At 37.5% G+C, this 6,000-nt stretch overlaps 1 protein-coding gene across 4 annotated transcripts in view; it reads right to left on the bottom strand.

Moving 5' to 3' along the window:
- Positions 1-6,000, bottom strand: part of LOC128635654 (zinc finger protein OZF) — a 65,577-nt gene that overhangs the window by 50,813 nt on the left and 8,764 nt on the right. The window lies entirely within an intron of this gene.

Genomic DNA, 6,000 nt, shown 5'->3' with positions numbered 1-6,000 from the left:
ATTTTTGGATATCTGGGAAGGATAAACCCCCATCTTCAGGTCTGGGAGTTAGTTTTTGAATAGATAATAGATGTCTCTTATTATTCCAGATAAAGTTAGCGCAATCTTTATAAAATCTTTTGATGTCTTTACTCCGAATGGGCAAAGCAATATTTTGCATGATATACATTAACTGTGGGAATAAGATAGTTTTGATAATCATTACCTTTGCAGAAAGGGAAATGGGGAATACCTTCCACTGTTTCAGTTTTTCTGTGGCTTTCCTAAAAAAGGGGAGATAGTTTAACCTATACCATTGGTTGGGGTCAGCATGTATATTAATCCCAAGGTATTGAATACTAGGAGATTCCTGAAAAGAATGTTTCTGTATACTGTTTTTGCTTTTGTGGATCCAGATTATTTCAGATTTACTGATATTAATTTTGTAGCCCGAGAAGGTACTAAATATTCCGATACCGTTTAAGACCTTAGGTATGCTTTCCTGAGAATTTTTGATAAACAAAAGGAGGTCATCAGCATAAAGAGATAATACTAGTTTTTGTTCTCCTAATTTAATACCCTGAATTTCTTTACGCAGATAGATTGCCAAAGGTTCTATTGATAGATTAAATAATAGCGGAGAAAGAGGGCAACCCTGTCGAGTCCCTCTATATAGAGTGAAATAAGGCGACTGACTACCATTTATTAATAGAGAAGATCTTGGCTGGTCATACAAATTTTTGATAAATTGTAAGAAGTGACCGGAAAACCCAAATTTAATCAAGACAGAGAATAGGTGTTCCCAGACTATGGCATCAAACGCCTTTTCAGCGTCAATAGTTATTAGTGCAAAATCTGAGTTGATTGTCTTTTTTGTATGTAATTTGTTCCGAAGGTGTTCTAATAACAGCAGGACCTTCCGGGTATTTTTAGTCGCTGATCTGCCTGTCATGAAGCCAGTTTGGTCTGGGTGGATAATAGGATCAAGGCATACCTTGAGGCGATTAGAGATTATATACGTCAATAGCTTAAAATCTGTATTAAGAAGTGAAATAGGTCTATAAGACTTGGGGTCTAAAGGGTCTTTGCCTTTTTTTAAGATCAGAGATACTATAGAGTCAGAAAAATATTTAGATATAGATTGCGCCGACATAAAATAACTATTAAATAATTGGAGTAAGACGTCTACCAATTCTGATTTTAATATTTTATACATCTCAGATGGAATCTGATCAGGACCTGGAGCCTTATTACATTGTACATGATGTATAGCTTCAATTAATTCCTTTTTAGTTATGGCTTTGTTTAAGATAGTGAGTGACTCTGCAGGTACTTGAGGTAACAATATCTTTTGCCAAAAAGCCTCTTTATTTGCTAAATTAACCTCTTGAGGGGAGTAGAGTTCTTTATAATATTCTATGAATACTTTTTGAATATTATCTGGATCTGTAACCCTATTTGTACCATCACTGACGGCTTCTATTGTATTCCCTTTTTTCCTTGCTTTATCTAATCTCGTAAGAAATTTGGCTGATTTCCCATACTGGCCTTTATATTTGGCGCTTAACTTAGCCTCTTCTGATAGCGTTTTCTCCCTAAAAAAGATGTCCCTTTCTATTTTAGCTTTCCTATAATTTTCTTTAGTGATTTTAGAGGGAGCGTTGATGTATTTACGGTAGGAATTCTGTACTTGCCTAGATAACTGGACTTCTTTATGGAGTAGTTTTTTTTTCCTAGTAACCATATATGCTTTGATCTCTCCCCTCAAATAGGCTTTTGCCGTTTCCCAGAAAACTTCTATTTTTTCTTTATAAGACCTATTTAAATGTGCGAATTCGCGCCATGTATGTTTCAACCAATTTCCAAATTCCACATCATTAACTAAAAATTTGGGGAAAAAGAAATTATTAACTGTGTTTCTCTGACAAGAATTTAGACGTATATCCAGTGAGACAATAGCGTGATCCGAAATTACTATATCATGTATCTGCGCCTTAGTTTCTTTTTTCATCAGAGGACAGGATATAAGGAAAAAATCAATTCTGGAGAAAGCACCATGTGAACTAGAATCACAGGTAAATGTCTTTAAATCTGGATATTGTAGTCTCCAAATATCATGTAATTTCAAATTTTTAAGAATTAGTTTAAATAATTCTGCCTTCTGTCTGGAAAATGAGGATTTTTTTGAACCATATTTATCTAAAACTGCAGATGGAATCAAATTAAAATCGCCGGCCAAAATTAAATTTTGACCTATATACTTTGTCAACAGGAAAATAAGTTTATTCCAATAATCAGAATCATATAGGTTTGGACCATAGGTGTTACATATAATCAATTTTTCCCCTTTTAGTTGTATTTCTACGATTATCCATCTTTCTTGAGGATCAAGTATCGTATTGGTGATATTATAAACTAAGTTTTTATTGATTAAAAACGCCACCCCTCTTTTCCTTTTTGCGCATGGTGTGGCTATCACCTCCCCAACCCATCTAGTGCGAAGTTTGGCAGCTTCAGCTGCTTTTAAATGTGTTTCTTGTAGTAATACTATATCGGGTTTATGTTTGGCCAGTTGGTTAATTATAATTTTCCTTTTGATTGGGGAGGTGATGCCACCCACATTCCAAGATAAACATCTAATCTTGCTTGTCATAGCAAGAGACTAAAGTTATCATTAAAAATGACAAGGGGAAGAGAGACACAGGGGGAAAAAAAAAAAAAAAAAAAATTAATCCCACCAACTGCCACACAAACATATAACATAAAAAAAAATGCTCTGCCATAATATTGAACAAAAAAAAGAAAGCAATTATTTGTTTCATTTGTCTTCCTGATAACTATCTCGCTTAGGACGAACTTCCTTCTAACTTGTCGGATTAACTAATATGTGTCCTTTCTCCTTCTCTGTTAATTTTTCAAATAAATGATAGATTTCTATCTTTGAAATAAGCTTTAGCTTCATGAACATTTTCTAATTTAGTAACACCTTCTGCCTCATTTATAAGTATTTTTGCGGGGTACAATAATTTAGCAGAGTAACCTGATTGTATCAGCTTGGTACAGAAAGGTGCCATTTCTCTCCTTCTGGAGGTAGTATCGGCGGAATAATCCTGAAACAATAATATTTTATTGTTTTCAATGTAACAGGTCTCCCTTTTCCTATATGCTCTTAGTATGTTTATTTTGTCCTGAAAATTTAAAAATTTGACGAGAATTGGTCTGGAGCTGTTTTTCCCGTCGGCTCCCACTCTAGGGGATCCCAGCCGATGAGCTCTTTCCACTGCTAATGGAAGATTACTAGGTTCTATACCTAACACTTTGGGAAGGGTATTTGTGGTGAACTGAAGAAGATCTTTAAAAACTTCTGTCTCAGGGATGCCTATTATTTTTAGGTTATTCCGCCTAGAGCGGTCTTCAAGATCTTCTAATTTGGCAGACATGGCTTTTATTTTTTTTTCCTGCTCTGCAAATTGGAATAAGTGATTATTAGAGATGTCTTCTACAGCTGAGATTCTATCTTCTGCCTCTGTAAGTCTGTTAGCAAATTGTCTTAATTCCACTGATATACTAGACATCTGGCTTTTAAGAAGTTCGAACTGGGGCAAAAAGATATCAGAAAGCTGAGTGACTAATGGTTGAAGATCTGTTTTTAATTTTGCTCCCTCACTTGGAGTCTCATTAGTTACATCAGATGTGCGTGGTTTTCTAATTTTGGGTGGCATAATGTGTGAAGTAGTGTTTTGAGGGGAAAGAAATCTTTCCATGTGGAGGAAAAAATAGAAAGAAAAAAAAAAAAAAAAAAAAATCTAAGATATGGTGAAACTAGTGTGAAAAAAAAAAAAAAAAAAAAAAGGGGGGGAAGTGCTAAATGAAGGTGAGCTGTGGTGAAATTAGTGTGAGTGATAACCTCTGCCGGTTATGTTACCAGCAATCAACCAACCTATATGTTACTGCATTCAGAGTAAAGTTCGCCATATAGAGGTTAAAAACCCTTCAATACCTAGTATCCAACTAATATATTACCAAGTGCATATTTACTATTTTCTAGTCTTGCAACTATATATTTTCTAATGTATTAATACAAGAACATTTTGTATGTATTCACTTTGGTCTGATCATACAACTGCAAGACAGTTCAGAGCATTGCACCAAGGTTTATTTCTCTGATACTAAAATACCCATTAGGGACAACCCGTGGGTCTCTAAATACTAGTATTATCACTCACATTCTATCGATATAAGAAGATAACCTAAAACTGGGGGTTAGATATTCTTACAATAAATATAAAATATGGGCATATTTTGAAACCATATATATATATATATACATATATAATTGCATATAACCTACCCCCTTTGTTTAAGTGTATATTACTTGGTGAGCATACCACTCATTGATCGCATTCTCCTATATTCACATTGGTTGGAATTTTAAATACCTCACCCCCTTGTTTTTTATTTTTGAATAAATTAATAAAAGTTAAGTTTTAAATCGCCTTTCTTGGAACCTTCTACCTAGGTATTCATGGCCATTTTTCCTATACTTGCTGTTGAGTGCTAAATATGTACATTCTTTCAATTGTCCTCTCCTGCTTGATCCTGGCTACCAGCCTGGGAATGAGAGGAAACGGTGGAAACACATAAGCTAGGTTGAAGGTCCAAGGCGCTACTAGTGCATCCACTAGAGTCGCCTTGGGATCCCTGGATCTGGACCCGTAGCAAGGAACCTTGAAGTTCTGACGAGACGCCATCAGATCCATGTCTGGAATGCCCCATAATTGGGTCAACTGGGCAAATATCTCCGGGTGGAGTTCCCACTCCCCCGGATGGAAAGTCTGACGACTCAGATAATCCGCCTCCCAGTTTTCCACTCCTGGGATGTGGATCGCAGATAGGTGACAGGAGTGATCCTCCGCCCATTGTATTATTTTGGTCACTTCTTTCATCGCCAGGGAACTCCTTGTTCCCCCCTGATGATTGATATAAGCAACAGTCGTCATGTTGTCTGATTGGAATCTTATGAATCTGGCCTTTGCTAGCTGAGGCCAAGCCCTGAGAGCATTGAATATCGCTCTTAGTTCCAGAATGTTTATCGGGAGAAGAGACTCTTCCCGAGACCATAGTCCCTGAGCTTTCAGGGATTCCCAGAACGCGCCCCAGCCCACTAGACTGGCGTCGGTTGTGACGATGACCCACTCTGGTCTGCGGAAGCTCATTCCCTGGGATAGGTGGTCCAGGGTTAGCCACCAACGGAGTGAATCTCTGGTCTTCTGATCTACTTGAATCACTGGAGACAAGTCTGTATAGTCCCCATTCCACTGTTTCAGCATGCACAGTTGTAATGGTCTTAGATGAATTCGTGCAAAAGGAACTATGTCCATTGCTGCAACCATCAACCCTACTACCTCCATGCACTGAGCTATGGAAGGACGTGGAACTGAATGAAGAACTTGACAAGCGCTTAGAAGTTTTGACTTTCTGACATCTGTCAGAAAAATCCTCATTTCTAAAGAATCTATTATTGTTCCCAAGAAAGGAACTCTTGTCGATGGAGACAGAGAACTTTTTTTCTATGTTCACCTTCCATCCGTGAGATCTGAGAAAGGCCAGAACGATGTCTGTATGAGCATTTGAAAGGGACGACGCTTGTATTAGAATGTCGTCCAGGTATGGTACTACTGCAATGCCCCTCGGTCTCAGAACCGCTAGAAGGGACCCGAGTACCTTTGTGAAAATCCTTGGAGCAGTGGCTAACCCGAATGGGAGGGCCACAAACTGGTAATGTTTGTCCAGAAAGGCGAACCTTAGGAACTGATGATGTTCTTTGTGGATAGGAATATGTAGGTACGCATCCTTTAGATCCACGGTAGTCATAAATTGACCTTCCTGGATTGTAGGTAGAATTGTTCGAATGGTTTCCTGGGTATATCACTCCCATCTTTAACAGGTCTTCTACACAATGTAAGAATGCCTGTCTCTTTATTTGGTTTGAGGATAAGTGAGATATGTGAAACCTTCCCC

The sequence above is a fragment of the Bombina bombina genome, chromosome 7 (assembly GCF_027579735.1).
Source record: "Bombina bombina isolate aBomBom1 chromosome 7, aBomBom1.pri, whole genome shotgun sequence".
NCBI classification, from domain to species: domain Eukaryota; kingdom Metazoa; phylum Chordata; class Amphibia; order Anura; family Bombinatoridae; genus Bombina; species Bombina bombina.
Note: the sequence above shows the minus strand (reverse complement) of the source record. Positions and strands in the feature narration are given on the sequence as shown.